Source organism: Pteronotus mesoamericanus, unplaced genomic scaffold (assembly GCF_021234165.1).
Source record: "Pteronotus mesoamericanus isolate MK-2021 breed Mesoamerican mustached bat unplaced genomic scaffold, CSHL_Meso_final scaffold_167, whole genome shotgun sequence".
NCBI lineage: Eukaryota > Metazoa > Chordata > Mammalia > Chiroptera > Mormoopidae > Pteronotus > Pteronotus mesoamericanus.
In genome coordinates this window covers 39,770,830-39,790,738 of record NW_026555308.1, presented here as the reverse complement: position 1 = coordinate 39,790,738, position 19,909 = coordinate 39,770,830, and the positions used below count along the sequence as shown (strand labels likewise).

At 38.8% G+C, this 19,909-nt stretch overlaps 1 pseudogene; it reads left to right on the top strand.

Moving 5' to 3' along the window:
- Positions 1-16,359: 16,359 nt before the first annotated feature.
- Positions 16,360-17,762, top strand: LOC129083500 (elongation factor 1-alpha 1-like; annotated as a pseudogene).
- Positions 17,763-19,909: the final 2,147 nt, after the last annotated feature.

Below are 19,909 nucleotides of genomic sequence, written 5' to 3'. Positions count from 1 at the left end.
TAATAAAGGCCATATATGAAAAACCTACAGCCAAATCACACTGAACAGGCAAAAACTAAAAGTTTTCCCACTAAGGTCAGAAAGACAACAAGGCTGTCTGCTTTTACCACTTCTATTCAATACAGTATTGGAAGTCCTAGCCACAGCAATCATATAAGAAAAAGAAATAAAAGGCATTCAAATTGGAAGGAGGAAGTAAAACTGTCTATTTGCAGATGACATAATAGTGTACATAAAAAACCCTATAGACTCCATGAAAAAACTACCCTACCTAATAAGTGAACTTGGCAAAGCAGTGGATTACAAAGTCAATATCCAGAAATTGAAGGCATTTTTGTATACTGACAGTGAACTACCAGAAACAGAAATCAGGGAAAATCCAATTTGCTATAACAACAAGAAAAATAAAGTACCTAGGAATAAACCTAACCAAGGAGGTAAAAGACCTGTACTCAGAAAACTATACAACACTGAAGAGAGAAATTAAGGAAGACACAAATTAATGGAAGCATACACTGTGTTCATGGGTTGGAAGAATTAACATCATCAAAATATCCATACTACCCAAAAGCAATTTATCCATTCAACACAATTCTTATTAAAATACCAATGACATATTTCACAGATTAGAACAAACATTTCAAAAATTTATATGGAACCATAAATGGCCCCAAATAACCACAGCAATTTTGAGAAAGAACAACAAAGTAGGCAGGATCACAATACCTGATATCAAACTATATTATAAGGCCACTGTAATCAGAACAGTCTGGAACTGGTCTAAGAACAGACACACAGATAAATGGAACAGAAGAGAAAGCCCAGAAATAAACCCATGGCCCTATGGTCAATTAATATTTGACAAAGGGGTGAAAAGCATAAAATGGAGTAAAAATAGCCTCTTCAACAAATGGTGGTGGGAGATCTGGACAAGTACATGCAAAAAAACAAAACTTGACCATCAACTTACACCATATATAAAAATAAACTCAAGATGCGCAAAAGACTTAAATATAAGTTGCAATACCATAAAAGTCCCAGAGGAAAACATAGGAAAATCTCAGATACTCCATGCAGCAATATTTTCACCAGTATGTCCCCTAGAGCAAGGGACATAAGGGAAAGAATAAACAAATGGGACTTCATCACAATTAAAATCTTCTCCATGGCTAAAGGAAACATCAACAATATGAAAAATGAACCAATTGTATGGGAAAATATATTTGCTAATGATACCTCGAACAAGAGTTTGATCTCCAAAATATGTAAAGAACTCACATGACTCCACTACAGAAAGACAAACAATCCAATTAAAAAATGGGTAAAGAACCTGAACAGACAGTTCTCCAAGGAAGACATACAGAGAGCCCAGAGACATATGAAAGGATGCTCACCATCACTAGCCAACAGAGATATGCAAGTTAAAACCACAATGAAATACCACTTCACACCAGTCAGAATGGCCATCACAAACAAATCAACAAACAATAAGTGCTGGTGAGGTTGTGGAGAAAAGGGAACCTTAGTGCACTGTTGGTAGGAATGCAGACTAGTGCAGCTACTGGGCAAAACAGTATAGAATTTCCTTAAAAAGCTAAAAATGGAACTGCCTTTTGACCTAGCAGTTCCACTGCTGGGGTTATACCCTAAAGATCCTGCAACACTAATTCAAAAGAATCAATGCACCTCAATGTTCATAGCAGTGCAATTTACAATAGCCAAGTGTTGGAAGCAACTAACGTGCCCATTAGTAGATGAGTGGGTTAAAAAACTGTGGTACATTTACACAATGGAATACTATATAGAAGAAAAAAAGAAAGAACTCCTACCTTCACAACAGCATGGATGGAACTGGAGAACATTATACTAAGTGAAATAAGCAAGGCGTTGAAAGACGAATACCATATGATCTCACTTATAAGTGGAACCTAATCAACAAAACAAACAAGCAAGCAAAATAGAACCAGAGACATTGAAATAAAGAACAAACTGACAGTGACCAGGAAGGAGGGGTAAGGGGGTAACAGGGTTAAGAACAGGAAAGTTCAAGTCAAGGAACATGTCTAAAGGACCCATGGACAAAGCCAAAGGGGGGTAGGATTGATGGTGAGAGGTTGCTGTGGGTTGGGCAGGGAAGAGTGGTGGGGGGGAAATGGGGATAACTGTACTTGAACAACAATAAAAAATTATGTTTCTAGGGAAACACTGATTTTAGAGAACATGAAAGACAATTCCTTAAGCTCTGACATTCATATTTAAAATGACTGCCATTAGGACTTTAGGGGTGCAGTCATCCTCAAAGTATCCAGAACAGGAGTAGAGAAATACATTGAGTGGTTATGACAGTTGGGGAACTTGTTTCTAAGAATAACTGAGACCTTCCCATAGCAATTCCTGAAATATTTGAAAGAAAAATAGAGAGAAATACTAGGATGCCATCAATCTCTATAGTAGGGAATAAAAATGGGCTAATAACACTGCTGATCTTATAACCATTTCTATCTCTCTATTAGTGTGGCCTGAGAAATACAAATGCTGTATCTGTCATGTAGGTACTCCATTAACTGAATACATTTGAGAAACTGCCATAAACCAAAGAACCGCTCTATTTGGTTTGGCTTCAGTACTCTCCAAAAGGTTGAGATCTAGATAAAATGAACCCTAATAAGGCTAGAAGCATCTATATACATCCTACTATTTGCAGAAAAGCTAAGGAGAGTAAAATAACAATCCCTAGAAAAGGTTATTTAAAAATGGATGAGACATTGACATGAATGCTTCCTGATTCATGAAAGTATAAAAGACAGAATAATGCATATTCTCTTCTCACCTGATTGACCTTCAAGATCTCCTCATGACACTGCATGTACTGTAGATCCACAATCTCCAACCTCTTGGGCACCAGGGACCAGATTCATGGAAGACAATTTTTTCTACCGAGGGTGGTGGAGGTAGGGAGGGGACAGGAAGCGAAGCTCAGGTGGTTCTTAAAAGGCCAAGGGCAGGTACTGGTCCCTGCCCAGGTGGTGGGGACTCCTGTTCTAGATAACCTGTAGGTGTAAGTGTTCCTATTGTTGAGATAAGAAGCTCTATCTTTGACTCGGCCAATACAAGATTTTTTCTTTGAGATAGAGTCTAAAGAAACTCTGTCTTTGAGATTCAACCAATGTAAAATCTTGCATAACTCTATTCTCATTGTTCTTGAAACTAAATTAGCTCTAAAAATCTATCATATCTTCAACAATAATAAATATTTTGGCAGCAAATGTGTGCTTGCATAGTTATTGGTGCTATTTTTAAAAACCTGAAAATTTTAAAGCAAAATGTTTACATTCTAGTTAGTTTATTTACAAAGGACAAAACAAAATTTAACTCCATAACCCTAAAGTCTTTTAAGATGCAGAAGGATTTGATTGCCAAAGGCACTTGACTTTTCAGAACACAGTTTAAAAAGATACTTGGATATTTGAGTTCGAAATGCCAAAATTGACCCTCTATTGGTAATGTCTATACTTTAACAGCCTACCACCTACCACTATTTTCAACCCCAAGGAAAAAGAGAGAAAGGAAGGAAGATAAAATAGATATTAGGAAGAACTGGTAGAAAACTGGCTACAGTTCCTAAAAACAGCATATATTTAACATTCAAGGGAAAAAAAGGGAGGCAATGAAAGAGATGGAAGGGAAAGAGGAGGGAGAACATAAGGAAAGAAGAAAATCAACAGGAAAGATGATGAGAAGACATGCAAGTAGAAAAAGAAAAGAGGGTAGAATACTGGGAAAAGTAATGGCAGCAGGACAAGGAAAGGAAGGAAAAGAAGATGGTAAAGGAAGGTAAAGAAGCTGATGGCACCTCAGTAACATGCAGTGTCAAACTTTAGCAAGAGTAAAAGTATAGAATTCCATTTCTGTCTGTGTGGGACGAAGGGCAGTAAGTTATGCTTATCACCAGTTTATTTGGGAACTCATACTCTAAGATGTATATTTCAGCTTATGATCTTAATTATCAACATGAAGAGACAAATATAAACCATCACACATTTCCAGGAAACCATTCTGACCAAAGCACCTTGAGAAAGAATTGCTTTCCTCATGACCATAAATTTAATTGAAAAAAGTCAATTTTTATTACATTATTTGATATACACTTTCCAAAACTTGATCTGCTGTGTAAAGAAAGCCATTGGTCTTCAGTAAAAGAACAAAGATATGTATGTAGTCAACATTTTTCATTATTTTAAATGTATGCCAATTGAAGTACAGTCCATAGTTTTCAGAATATGCCCTATAGTTTTTACTGTTAACTGCCCATTCTTTTGGAAATTGATAGTGAATAATAAAGCAATTTTTCTTCATTTTGTGTGTTTGTGTCTTATTTTAATGTACTTCCATGGCAAAGGGTAGTTAGGTTTTCAATTGTTCACTACCACCCCATGTTAATTAAATTTAAACTTTAATATTCCGTGAAATCCAAGTCTGTTGTTTTACTCAAAAAGCAATACAGAAAGTGGGTAAACTTGTCTTCAAATTCTTTATGACAAATAGTAAAATAGAATATATTCCACTAAAATGGGTAATATAAGTCATTGATAGGTTTTTTTATGTAGTGAAATATCAATTATAAATCAGTGTTGGAAGATAATTTAAAAGGTAATTCATTCTCCAAAATCAAGACATAGAATTGTACATATAAGATTTTCCTGGGAAAGATGATCTGTTCACCATTCTAATTTAGAAAATTATATAAGACTCTTGATCAGAAAACCCAAGTTCAAGTTTTGATTCATTTCAACCATTTTCTGTTACAATTACTATACAATCCATTCTTCCATGGCTTATAAGACCTCTCTTCATCTAGACTCTACACTCTCCCCTCATTTCCTATCATATGGGCACTTACTCCTTTTTCCATCCCTTCAGCCCATCATGGGACTTTGTGACAATTGTTAAAAGTACCTAGAACTCTTCTCATCCAACTCAGTAGTGGCATCTACTCAACAAGCAGGCCACAGCTCAAATATTTCTTTCACAGATTACCTTCCTGACCTCCCACATAATATATCCCCACAACCTAATTCACACCAAATCTTATTATCCTATTAAATTCTCTTTAAGAGCCTATTACTATCTGAATACATTTTATTCATTTGTTTAGTTTCTTTGTTTATCTTCAGTCTCCCCCAGTAGAATGTGAAATCCATGAGGCAATGATGTCTAGTCTCAAAATCTATAATAATGTTTGATCCATATTAAGTGCTGAGGAAATATTGATGTGATGACAAAAAAATGAAAGAATGAACCATAATCAATCATAATAAATACTGAACAATAATTATCTATTATCATTGTAAAATGATTATGTACATGAATTCAATTTTAAATATAGAATAAATGAAAATTTTAAATAGAATTGAAATAAAAAATTAAAGTTAAAATCACTCCTTCCCCATACTTTACACTAGTTCTGCCTTTACTGTTGGCCATTCTATAATGTTTTCTCTTTTTGTTTATTTTGATTACATTCTTAAATCTAAGCTATATTTTTATTACTGTATTCATTGATTATTTTTTAACTTTTGGCAATGTCTATTGATTCGTTGCTATATAAGATTTGAAATCTCTTATAATACTTCCTTCTCCCTGCTATTTGTTTTTATATATGTTTGTAACTATTTTTCCTATTGATCACCCTTATAACTTCACATAATATATAAAAACCTTCATTTTGTGTTGTTTTAACTTCAAATAATAACTCTTTTTTTAATTTATTTTTTCAAATACATTTCTCTCTCCCTTCCCCCCACCACTTTCCCTTGCCCCCTCCCCCTGCTCCCTCCCTCAATCAATCCCCTTTGGTTTTGTCCATGAGTCCTTGCTATATATTCCTTGACTTGCCCCTTCCCTTCCTTTTTTCCCACCCACCCCTCCCTTCTTCCCTCTTGTTTCTGTTGGTTTCTTTTCCTTTCAGTGTTGCTGGTCTTATTTTCCTTGCATCTTTGTATTGTTGGTTAGGTTCCGCTTACAGGTGAGATCATATGGTATTTCTCTTTCGCCCCCTGCCTTATTTCACTTAGCGTTATGCTCTCTAGTTCTATCCATGCTGTCGCGAAGTTTAGTAGGTCTTTTTTTCTTTCTGCTGCATAGTATTCCATTGTGTAAATGTACCACAAATTTTTGATCCAGTCATCTACTGATGGGCATTTAGGTTGCTTACAACACTTGGCTCTTGTAAATTGTGCTGCTATGAACATTGGGGTGCATAGGTTCTTTTGAATTGGCGTTTTGGGATTCTGAGGGTATAGTCCCAGCAGGGGAATCGCTGGATCAAAAGACAGTTCCGTTTTCAGCTTTTTGAGGAAATTCCACACTGCTTTCCACAATGGCTGCACCAGTCTGTATTCCCACCAACAGTGGACTAGTGTTCCCTTTTCTCCACAGCCTCGTCAGCACCTGTTGTTTGCTGATCTGTTTATGATGGCCATTTGACCAGTGAGAGGTGGTACCTCATGGTGGTTTTGATCTGCATTTCTCTGATGGCTAGTGATGCTGAGTATCCTTTCAAATGTCTCTGGGCCCTCTGTATCTCTTCTTTGGAAAAGCGTCTGCCCAGGTCCTCTGCCCATTTTTTGATTGGATCGTTTGTATTCTTGGAGTGGAGTCAAGTGAGTTCTTTATATATCTTGGAGATCAAACCTCTATCTGATGTATCATTAGCAAATATATTTTCCCATACAGTTGGTTCCCTTTTCATGTTGCTGATGTTTTCTTCAGCCATGCAGAAGCTTCTTATTTTGATGAGGTCCCACTTATTTATTCTTTCTTTTATGTCCCTTGCTTTAGGAGACATATCAATGAAAAATTGCTGCGTGGGATATCTGAGAGTTTCCTGCCAATGTTCTCCTCTAGGACTTCTATGGTGTTGCGACTTATATAAATACTTAAGTCTTTTATCCATCTTGAGTTTATTTTTGTGTATGGTGTCAGCTGATGATCCAATTTCAATTTTTTGCATGTAGCTGTCCAGCTCTCCTAACACCATTTGGTGAAGAGGTTATTATTGCTCCATTTTATGCTTCTGCCCCCTTTGTCAAATATTTGTTGCCCATATAAAATAATAACTCTTAACTCTATTATATAACATAATGAAAGTACAAGGGGGACCTCCCCAAAAGAGGAATTATCTTCTGGAGGGCAGATCACTTTAGTACAGGTTTGTCCTCTAGGTGAGTGTTCTAGGAACCCATCTGTAGCAGTGTACCAGCTGGCGTTGTTGTGATGGGCTGCTTTTCGCTTCAGTGAATTTTTCTGAAGACTCTTTCAAGACATTTGCCCATTTCATGATGGTGATTTACAAGTGCACCTGCCCACCCAAAAACAGCATGACCCCCATGTGCTACCCTCTCTAGTCACCCTATCTTGCCATGAGCAACTATTTTTGTATCCCCAAATGCAAAAAATCCTCAAAGAGAATCATTTTGCCAATATGGAAAAGGTGAAACAAAAAACAGCAGAAGCACTAAAAGGCATCAAAATTGATGAGTTCAAAAACTGTCTTGAGCATTGGAAAAACTTCTTGATAAGTGTATTGCAATGAATGGAAAGCACTTTGATGGTGACTGAAATCTACACATGTAAGAATAAATAAAACATTTTTTATAAATAAATTCTGGGGGTTTTTGGGGTCCCCCCTCATATACATACTTCTTTGTTTAAATATACCTACTTTCCCCAGCACTTCCAAAATACAGTCACATATAATGTTTTAATAGTGTTAGGATTTCTAATATTTGCCTTTGGTAATATAGTCATTCTTGTACTCTTTGATCATAGGTTGATTTGGGAAACAAAAGTAAATAAGCCATATTAAGAATATTATGATAGTATCTGCATTATTCACTGCAACACCATACAATATAATTGAATCGAAGAGAGGGACACGTGTACTATTTCATGAAAACTGCTCCACTTGCAAGGGAATACTCCACATAAAAAGCCCAAAAGAATTATTTCTAGTTCTACCCCATTAATCATGCCTTACTTTGATTATTCTCATATCTGGGCACTGGTTGTTTTATAGGGATTTTGTTTAGATTTAATTTTCCTTGACTGAAAAACAATGACTTCTCTTAAATAGCTAAGATATTCCAAAATATTACATATACTATGTATGGAAAGCTTTAATATGTATAAACTCAACTACAACAACTCTCAATATGAGTTTTTTTTTCATTGCAGTCCTACTGATTTTTGTATCCCATATTTATTTATTTCTGATTCCTTCTTTGTTTTGGAGAGTATTCCCACAAAGATGTTTTATGACATAAGGAGCATGGGATTAAATTTTGAATGCATGCATATCTGAAAAAACTTTTCTGCTTTTACACTTGATTGATAATTACATTAAGTTTTTTTATTCAAAATTATCTTCTGTTATAACTTTGAGGGAATCCACTGTCTTCAAAGAGCCAAAGTATGTGTCCACAGCCTGAAGAAATGTCTGATAGCAGCTTTATTCCTCTTCCTTTGTAGGGGACCTATTTTTGTTGTTGTTTTTTGTTTCTTATGGAACATTTTAGGATTTTCTCTTTATCCTCATGTTCTAAAATTGTATGAAGATGTGCTCAGGGCATGTTCTGTTGTAGTTGTCATTTTTCCTTTTCTCTTGTCCTACATTTTGTGGTCTCTTTTATTAAATTCTATAAATTCATCTTTCTTTAACACTGGAAACTTTTTTGGTACTTCTTTGATCTTATTTGTTGCTCTCATTTTGCAATTTTTCATTCCAAATATATTGTTTAACCTTGTGTCTTCTGGATAAATCTTCTAGAGCCCTCCACATTTCCTCTTATTTTCTGTTTTTTTTTTTTAATATATGTTGTTGATCCTAAAGAAATAGGCTGATATTTCTCCAGCAAAATGGACTTTTTTCAGGATCAGACCTGCAATTCAGGATATGCAGTCTAATAGCAAACCACTTGCAAGTCCAGAGAAACAGAGGAGTGAAATACTGTTGTAAATAAAGAGTCTTGAAGCATAGTAACTGTTCACTGGTTGAGCTATGGCAGTCTCCCACTGGCTGAGCTGTTATTGGGCAAGGAGGAATCTTCCTTCTTTGTGGTAGTAAAACGTATGACTTCCTGTTGCAGATGCAAGGTACTCTTTTCCGTTGGGGTCAATAGTGTATGTTGAGTGACACATTAATGAGAATTCTCTCTTTTAGCTTCCCGACTCCATTTTAAATGAGTGCACTGTTTATTTATTTATTTATTTATTTATTTATTTATTTATTTATTTTTAGAGAGAAGGGAAAGGAGGAAGAAAAGAGGGAGAGATACATCAATGTATGGTTCCCTCTCTTGCGCTCCCTAATGGGGACCTGGCCTGCAACCCAGGCATGTGCCCTGACTGAAAATTGAACTGTATGCAGTCTGGCACTCAATTCATTAAGCTACACCAGCCAGGGCTGTTTATTTATTTTCACATTGCTCCTCTTTTGATCATTTTCCAGAAGGATTGTTTATCAACAGTCATGTTTTTCCTGATTCAGTGGCCTTTTGTCCCTTGATACTGGGAAGGACTTTTCCTGGTGCCACGTCTTACATCAGAGGGAAAATGCACAGGTTTGAAACCTATTGTGGTCACATCTGAGTCACAAGAAGGGCTAGGAGTGAGGTCTCTCAGGCATTTCCCACTTTAAGTCTGTATCTCAGAATCGTGACTATGGAGAAGATAGACCCCGAACTGAAGGAATGAAGTTCTTTAAGAAAACACATGCAGGATAAAATATGAAACAAACATTTCATAATCTCAAAAAAAACAGTTTGAAGTAAAACATCTTATAAGTAATACAGTTTATAGTTTGCAAATTCAGAGACTGAATCCAGAGTCAGTTAATAGTCCAGATGAAAGAGAGACTTCTGTGAGTTTTAAGCCTCCTAACTGCTTGGTCTGAACATCTTGGGGAAGCTATTTTATCAGGCATCATCCGCTTCAATTTCAGAAAATCTTCACCTTTAGGTCATAAGATGGTGTGCAGGTCCAGTCAGGGTTGGGTGCTCTCTTTAGATGTGTTGTGTGAATCCTGGAGTCTGTTCCCTGGAGTTTGGCAGCACAGGGGTTGGTTAGCAGCACCCAATAAAGGACCTTTTTAGTGAGGTTGAAGAGAGTCTTGATAGAGGTGACATTTTCAATAGACAAAATTTCCAGGTACAAAGTGTGTTGCTTAAGGTGGTCTCCACAGAGCACACTGTGTAGAGATTCCTATACCAGAGTGTGTTTAATTTTGATAGAAGCAAGTAGGCCTTTAAAACATTGAAGTGTACTTTTTCTTATCAGCTGCAGACCAAAGGAGATGGGGCCAGGGGTATTGGCCACCCTGTGACTTGACAACCCAAAGAAGGTTGTTGACCTGAGATTTAGAAGGACCAGGGGCAATGTTTTTGCCCAAGGTGTTTGGTGGTTTTTACAAATGTTGCCTACTGAGTCTTAATGCTGTTATTAGTGCATTGAACTCAAAGTGCAAGGACTGAGGGTGGTAAGTGCACTGAAAGTGTAAAACTGACCAAACAGCACAGACTTGTGGAGACACATGACGGGTAAAATGAGTTCTGTGATCGCTATGGAGCTCGATAGAGGAGCCCCAGGGAGGAACACTCTTTTGCAAAAGGACTCTAACCACAGAAGAGACAGCAGCCTGTCTACATGGGAAAGTTCCAGTCCAGCAAGATCATGATCAAAACATATTAATATCCTTGAGATAAGGAAGCTGTATGAAATCCACTCATCAAACCTCGAGTGGTCCATTAAGCAACTTTAATATGTCAGAAGTAGTGCAAACAGGTTTTGGACAAGTGAAGCAGGCTATTTTTATGACCTTATTATTTCCCCACCAATATTAATTCATGAATACTATCATTTTGTCAGAGGTCCAATGGGTTAATGCATGTGCAGCATTAGGAGTGAGAATTTGAGAGTCCCTAGATGGACTGGGTTCTTATTTGGCCCAAACCAGATCTTTCTCTTTTTATCAAAACAATAATTGTTAGATTTCTTATCTTGTTTTTCCTTTTCTTAGGCCAAATGTTGGGCTTCTCTAGCCAGTTTTTCTAAGTTACCACATGGGAAAATATCCCTTAGTATGACAGAGGTTTGACTGATGTTGGTTTCTTTAAGGGCTGCATTCCTTGTGGAAATATTAGCAAATTGATGATTTCCTTTGGCTTCTAGCAAGCCAAATTTAGAATACACTAGGATTTTAATGATAGTTGAAACATCAGATAAAAAGTATAGCATCTGATAGTTTCTGAACATACTGGCCTTTTAAAATTTTATTTCCACTGGAAATAAGGAAGCCATGTTGTTTCCACACATTTCAAAATCAAGAACTACTCAAAAAGCATATCTATTATCAGTATAAATGTTGGCAGTTTTGCCCTTAGCTAGGGTGCAGGCCTGTGTGAGTATGTATAATTCACCTTGTTGGGTTGTAACAGCCAAAGGCAAAGGTACCACTTTAACTACATCAAAGAGTGTGGATATTGAATAATATCAATGTTTGCACTATCTTTGCCATTGTCATCTTTTGAATACAAACCATAAGTGAACCATGAGAAGTCGACATTACTCAAAAGAATTTCCTGCAGATCATCCCAAGGGATCAAAAGGTGATGCGTCAGTGTTAAGCAGTCAGAAGGGGATTCATCAGTAATAGAGGAGAGAAAAGCAAAAGGATTAAGGTTATTGTGACATGATTGAGTTATGTGAGGAAGAGCTAACAAAACAATTTCATAGAATGAAATGAAGCTGACTAAAAAATGTTGAAAGTGATGAGAATTCAGAAGGGCTTTTACTGTACAGGGTATAAAGATTGTTTAAGGAGATCCCACACTGAGGAATGATTTCCTCAGTGGCTTTAACTAAAGAGATAGTAACAGTAATAACTTCAAGGCAAGGGAGATAAGACTCATAGGCCACAGAGTTCATTTGCTGGCTAATACCCTGTGGGTTGATGGTGGTCCTCCAGGTTTTTGGTTGAGTTCCCCAAGGGCATTCCCTTCCTTTTCATTTATAAAAAGGAAGAAGAAAACCTGATCAGGATGCCAAAAGGCAGGTGGGTTGGTTAAGCTCTCCTTTGATGCTTTAAAACAGGGGTATCCAACCAGAGGCCCACAGGCCTTATGCAGCCCAGGATGGCTATGAATGCGGCCCAGCACAAAATCATGAATTTACTTAAAACATTACTTACTTTTATTACTGTTTTATTACTTAGATGTGTACATTTTCTATATTAGTGATTACAAACTTGGGATCTGCTCAAAGATCTTAAAATATTATCAAAAGGGCCACTGCATAATTAGGGTTATTATGTGAGGACTTTTTTGCTTATCTCTTGGTGGTGGCTATCATGAAAATTATGCATGGACATTTTAATTTTCTCATCAGTCTTCGTTAGAGTTTGTGTATTTAATGTGTGACCCAAGACAACTCTCCTTCTTCCAGTGTGGCCCAGAGATGCCAAAAGTTTAGACACCTCTGCTTTAAAGACTACGTCCTTGAAATGGGGTTGGGGTGGGGCTCAAAGTGTCTAGATATCTGGGACTTCATTTATCAGATGCTTTTTCTCTAGAGCAAAAGCTAAAACATCCTGCCAAACAAATACCAGCATAGTTTCACTAGGAGTAGTTTGATTCAAAAAGTCAAACTGAGGTTTAACAGTACAGTTCCATAAGGAAAAGTCCCATTCCAAAAGGAGCCAGTCCAAGGCTGTATAGCACAGTTCCAGTGGACCACCCTGGTTTCAAAAGATATCGGACCAAAGACCAGTGCAGTTCCAGCAGATCACCCTGATTTCAAGAGTCAGGATGAAGTGCTGAGTACTCAGACCAAACAAGATCTAAACCAGAAAAGGATAAAGCCTTAAATTATATCCCAAATAGAGCATGGAGAGCTTTAGCACAAGGTAGAAGCTCAGATCCAGGAGAAAGACTTACCCTCAAACTCCACGGTTGAGGAGGAATAAGTGAGCGTATTAGGTTCTGTGCACCTGTTTATTCAGCGACCTCAGAGTTGTCTGGGATCTTCTCTGGATCCCCAAATAAGGAACCAAATAACGTTGACCTTGAACAAATAGACAAGCAAATATTTCTCAAGAGAAAAAGTTTTTATTTGGGAACAGCAAAGAACTGCAATTCAGGACATGTGGTCTAAAGGCTGGTGAAACACACACAAGTTCAGAGATAAAAGAAGGCAAGTACTCTGTGTTAGACTTGAGAAGAGGTTTTGTAAACAAAGAGTCCATTGGAGGAAACTGAAAATTTGCAGTTCAGTGACTTTTCATTGGCTGAGCTATGGCAGTCTCCCACTGGCTGAGTTGTTACTAGGCAAGGAGGAATCTTTCTGCTGAGGTAGGAAAGTAGTATCATTTTCTCTCATAGATGCAAAGTACCATCTCTTTCTATTGGAGTAAATGGTGTGCATTGAGTGAGAGGTGTATGAGTTCTCCTGGTCTCCTGACAAAACGAGGTTTCAGTTTATTAATTTTCACAATGTTCTTGTGATTTTTCTCAACTTTTTTCTCCCAGACTTCCTACTTAATTTTTATTAATATATATATTTTTTAATTTTTAGGAGTTCCTTATTGGGATTTGAAGGTTTGCTTTCACTGCAGCTGCTTCATTGTTCTTGCTTTATAATAGGTATACTATCTTCATAAATCTTTTTGAAGATAATTATTGTAATCCTTATAAATTTATAAAGACAAACCAGACGGTTTTGACGGTGGAAGGGGTGTGAATGTGACAGTGAAAAAAACTAATGTTTATGCTTTGTCTACCATAATAAATGAAAAAACTGCCATTTAGCAAACATTTACAAATAATATTTACTGGTGAAACTTATGTCCATAGTAATTTTTACACAGCAAGAACTATGTTACAGAGGTATGGATGCTACCAGACAGCCTTGTGCTCTTCCAGAAGAGTCGGTGGGATTCTATTGCTCACCACCTAGAGGCATAACTCTGGAAACAGGAGTTTGGTGAAAAGGAAAGAAGTTGTTTATTTAAAGGTTATATACTTTTAGAATGGTGGCAGGTTTCTGCCTCAGGGCCCTGTTCCCTTTAAAATACCCAAAGACAAACAGCCCTACCACCCTCAGCCAGTGCAAGGAAGCATCTGAAATCCCTTTTCTCACTCCTAAAAGCACCATCCTCTATGAAATACAGATAACAGCAGCAGGATCATCCAGGAGGCCTGGCAGGTTCCCAGTTGCAGTTCAGCTAGTGCTGCTGCTTTCTGTGCAGAAAGGGCGCAGGGACTTGGAGCCCAGCCACATTGTCTTGGGAGAACCGGCCAGTCTCAGGAACTTGGGCTTCCTGCCAACCAAGCTAGCCAGGGGAGGAAAAAGGAGAGTGCGGACTCGGTGCTCCTATTTTAAAGACTCAGCCCAGAAATCCCTGCATGAGGCAACCTTTGGCTTTTTAACCAATGCATGCTATTATCTGCCATGTTTGCCTTTGCCTCTCTTCCAGCTGCCATTTGGCACAAGAGGGCAAAAGTCTTGAATCACACTTGCTGTACAAGCTCCCTTCTGCTGAGTCACGAGCTGTTTGGCTGCCTTCCAGAATCTCCCTTCTTTGGTAGCCCCTCCCTTTAATTCTGCCTTTTGGTTTTCTCCCCACCCCCTGCTTTCTCCCAGAGATGTGGCCTGACCCCTCTGTTACAGGGATACAAACATATAGACATGGCACATAAAAGTGTTCAAAATCTAATATACATTTTATTTTTACCACTCTGAGTTCTGATTCTTTAATTTTAAAATGAGGAGGGCTGACTATGAATTTAATCACATGCATATTTTTTTTAGCTGAAAAGCCTGTGTAGGCTCCTCCTCCAAAGTAACATTGCTTGACAATGGGGACAAAAAAATTAAAAAAGGGGGCAGCTCTATAATAAAACTAACCATAAATTCTTAACTGGGCTGGTCATTGTGGGTAGGCACACCTCAGGAAAATAACTAGTAAAAGGCTTATTTTTGCCTCAAGCAAGCCCTGTCCATTTTTCTTGTGCACCTAAATTAACACACCTTTGAAATGCCAAAGTAATCTTGTTTTTCAGACTCTTGGGAGATGTAACCACCCTCAAGGGAGCACATAGTCTTGTTGATTATCTTGTAAATTAATCATAGAGATTTCTGTGCCTTGTTTTCTTCTATCTTCATTCAATCTTTCTCCCTTTTCCTCCTTAATTCCAAATATATATTTTTTTTAAAAAATGAGAGAAGAAGAAGAAAATTTTACCCTTTGCAATAGCATGGATGGACTTGGAGAACGTTATGCTAAGGGAAATAAGCCAATCAGAGGAAGACAAATTCCATATGACTTCACTCATATGTGTCCTCTAATGAACAAACTGAACTAACAAGCAAAACAGAGACAGATTCATAGATTGAGAGCAAGATGACAGCTCTGGCGGGGAGGGAGGGCCAGGTTGGGGGAGGAGGATCCAGCAAAAAAGAGAAAGGACTCATGGACATGGAGAACAGTGTGCTGATTGGGTTGGGGGGAGGTACTGATGGGAAAGATGGTATAAGGGGGGTATGGTAATGGAAAAAATACAATTAATAAACCCATCAAAACACTTTTAAAAAAAGAGAGGAAATTGCAAAACTCTCATTCTTGGGAGCATTTGAGATCTTGCTTTCCAACATGTTGTCAGTTTGACTCCAATAACTGCTGCAGGTTTGGATGTTCTCACGTTGGCAGGAATAATCCTCCTCAGCTCCAAGTCCTGCCTCTTAGGCCCACTGGAGTGGCAACATAACTCCCACAGCCCTCCGGAGTGAGGCAGCCCTGCTCCCTTGGCTCCATGCGGTGACCACAAGTTTTCACATGTTAGAGGTGTGACCCAGCCCCTTTGGCTCTGTGAGGATGCAGTCCATGTGGCTCTGCATGAGCCCTGTGCTCTTGGCCAAGGAGGAAACAGCTCTTCCCCTGAGCCTGTGGCAGGAGTGGCAGCCTGTGACCTCTGCAGTGCCTTCAAGGTCATTTTTTCGACACTTGACGAATAGTACCCATTCACAGCTGAATCACTCTGTGGTCTGGACCTGTAGAATCTTAGAAGTCCAACAGCCTTTCTTCATTTTTTCCCTCTTCTCTGCTTAAGTTCAAACTGGCAGTGTTTCTGCTGGTATATCGCATTTCTATCCCTGGCTTCTGCTGAGATGGCTGAGAAGATCTATGAGCTGCACTGATGATCTCTTTATCAACTGATTAAGGTTCTCTTCAGAACTTGCTTTATCTTCACAACGTGTTTGCCACCAGAATACAAGTGTCAAGAAAACTACTACTAAATCAAAGCCAAAATGGGAAAGGAGAAGACTCACATAAACTTTGTCATCATTGGACACGTAGATTCTGGCAAGTCTACCACTACTGGCCATCTGATCTACAAATGTGGTGGGATCGACAAGAGAACCATCGAGAAATTTGAGAAGGAGGCCACTGAGATGGGGAAGGGCTCCTTCAAGTATGCCTGGATCTTGGATAAACTGAAAGCTGAACGTGAGTGTGGTATCACCATTGATATCTCCCTATGGAAATTCGAAAGCAGCAAGTATTACGTGACCATCATTGATGCCCCAGGACAAAGAAACTTTATCAAAAACATGGTTATAGGCACATCTGAGGCTGATTGTGCTGTCCAGATTGTTGCTGCTGACATTGGTGAGTTTGAAGCAGGGATCTCCAAGAATGGGCAGACCCGTGAGCATGCCCTTCTGGCTTACACACTCGGTGTGAAACAGCTGATTGTTGGTGTTAACAAAATGGATTCCACTGAGCCTCCCTACAGCCAGAAGAGATATGAGGAAATTGTTAAAGAAGTCAGCACCTACATTAAGAAAATTGGCTACAACCCTGACACAGTAGCATTTGTGCCAATTTCTGGTTAGAATGGCGACAACACGCTGGAGCCAAGTGCTAACATGCCTTGGTTCTAGGGATGGAAAGTCACCCGCAAAGATGGCAGTGCCAGGGGAACCACACTGCTTGAAGCTCTGGATTGCATCCTGCCACCAACTCGTCCAACTGACAAGCCCCTGAGTCTGCCCCTCCAGGACATCTACAAAATTGGTGGTATTGGTACTGTCCCTGTGGGCCAAGTGGAGACTGGTGTTCTCAAACCTGGCATGGTAGTCACCTTTGCTCCAGTCAATGTTACAACTGAAGTCAAGTCTGTTGAAGTGCGCCATGAAGCTTTGAGTGAAGCTCTTCCTGGGGACAATGCAGGCTTCAATGTCAAGAACGTGTCTGTCAAAGATGTTCATCGTGGCAATGTGGCTGGTGACAGCAAAAATGACCCACCAATGGAAGCAGCTGGCTTCAAAGCTCAGGTGATTCTCCTCAACCATCCTGGCCAAATCAGTGCTGGTTATGCACCTGTTCTGGATTGTCACACAGCTCATATTGCTTGCAAATTTGCTGAGCTGAAGGAGATTGATCGTCATTCTGGGAAAAAGCTGGAAGATGGCCCAAAGTTTTTGAAATCTGGTGATGCTGCCATCATTGATATGGTTCCTGGCAAGCCCATGTGTGGAAAGCTTCTCCAACTATCCCCCTCTGGGCTGCTTTGCCACTCGTGACATGAGACAGACAGTTGCTGTTGGTGTCATCAAAGCAGTGGACAAGAAGGCAGCTGGAGCTGGCAAAGTCACCAAGTCTGCCCAGAAAGCTCAGAAGGCTAAATGAGTATTATCCCCAACACCTCCCACCCCAGTCTTAATCGGTGGTGGAAGAGTGGTCTCAGAACTGTTTGTCTCAATTGGCCACTTAAGTTTAATAGTAAAGGACTGGTTTATGATTACAATGCATCGTAAAACCCTCAGAAAGAAAGGAGAATGTTTTGTGGACCATTTGGTTTTTTTGTGTGTGGCAGTTTTTAAGTTATTAGTTTTTAAAATCAGTACTTTTTAATGGAAACAACTTGACCAAAATCTGTCACAGAATTTTGAGGCCCATTAAAACAAAGTTTAATAAGAAAAAAAAAAGGAACTTGCTTTATCAGTTTTTGCAATATGGAAAGGGTGACACTTTCTTATATCTTAAAGTTCTGTTTCCTTTTTGTTTGACAGTTATTTCTTTGATTCATATCTCTCCTTTCAAATTTTATGGTAAATCAGTAAGGAGGACCCAAGCCACACTGACACCAGAGGACAACTGAGTCCAGGGCTCATGTTGCCTGTCACTACTCAGCCAAAAAACAGAGACAGGAATTGGATTATAATTATGCTTTTATTCATATCAGAGGTCAGCAATCTGAGAAGGTGGTAGGTAAAAACCCTACCATCCACATCCCCTTGAGCCTTCAGAAACGTGGGCATTTGGGAGGGGAAAATTCCTAAATGGAGTGCAGATGTGCTCTATCTCCTGGGGTTAAGAGGAAGGGGAGCGGGCAAGAGAGTCACACAGCTTCTTCCCAAGCTCCCTCCCTTTAGTGTTACCTCTCCCACCTCTGGTTAGGGAAGAGAAGGATAAACAATTTTTCCCTCAAGTGTCTTTGATGGCAATGACCAGAGGGGAGTGGGGAGGGGGATAATGATGGAATGAAGGGAAAGGGACTAGTCAAAGAACATGTATGGATAACCCATGGACATGGACAACAGTGTGGGGGTTGACTTACAGAGCAGGGGGTGGGCTGGGCAGAGGAGGACAAAGGGGGAAAAATTGAGACATGTAATAGAATAACAATTAAAAAATTAGAGTGTGTGTGTGTGTGTGTATATATATATATATATATATATATACACATATATATATATATATATATATTAAAAGTGTCCTTGGTTAGGGGAGATGAGGCCTTGCAATTTACCAGCTGTCTATAAGTTGCTCAAACTGTTTGGCCTTGGTTTTTTCCTCAGTTTCCCCATTCCACTTGCTCATTAATTTTCTTAGCTGCTCACTATCCTGTCTCAATATCTTCAATACTTGGCTTAGAAATGTCCTCTGCTCATATCCCATTTCATCCTTCACAATTATTCCTTCCACAAAACAGTGGAATACAATTCAGCCAAGTTCTTTCCCACTTTTTAAGAAGGATCGCCTTTCCTCCAGTTTCCAATAACTTATTCCTAATTCCTCTCTGAGGTCTCATTGTTACTAGATATCCTAGATATCAATGTAACAAACTCCAAACATGTGAGAATTTTTATGAGTTTATTTGAGCCAAACTGACAATTGCTGGCCAGCAAAACCTCAATGGATTAAAAAAAATGCTCTGGAGATTGGCAGTTTTGCACCTCATTTTATACATTACAGTCAAAAGGGAAGGCATAAGTGGGTAGGAGATAGAAAAGAGGGGTGACTGAGATTGGATAACAGGATAAAGTGATAGACATGCTTTTTTTTACGTAGTTAGGTACAGGATAGTTAACAGTCAACAATTAACATGGTAACAAACAACAACAATGAGGGGATTTGCAGCCTCTGCTCTCGTGGCGGCTGTGCCCCAGGAGTTTGGAAAAAAGAAGTTACCTTGATGTTCCAAAGGTATGTTATATCATAGATGCACAAAGACAACAAACAGGCTCAATTAAGGTAACGATTGACTTTTTTTTCAGGTAAGGTTCTAGCCTAGGACAACGACTGCTTGCCATGACCTGTTTTTAGTTGGAAAGATTTTAATTTCAGACCATCCGATGTGGTTACTTGAGGTCTCTGAGTTTGTAAGACCCTCAGGCAGGCCTCCTTTAAGCTTGTCTGGTTTCTTATGTGACTCCTTTTGGTCTACACAGACTAAAGGGGTCTGTTTGTCTGCAGGCACCAAAGCCCTAACAAATGCAAACTCAAAGCCCTATCCAATGCAAACAAGAGTTTGCAGCCAAGAAAGTAGGTGTTTATTAATTGAGGAAATGG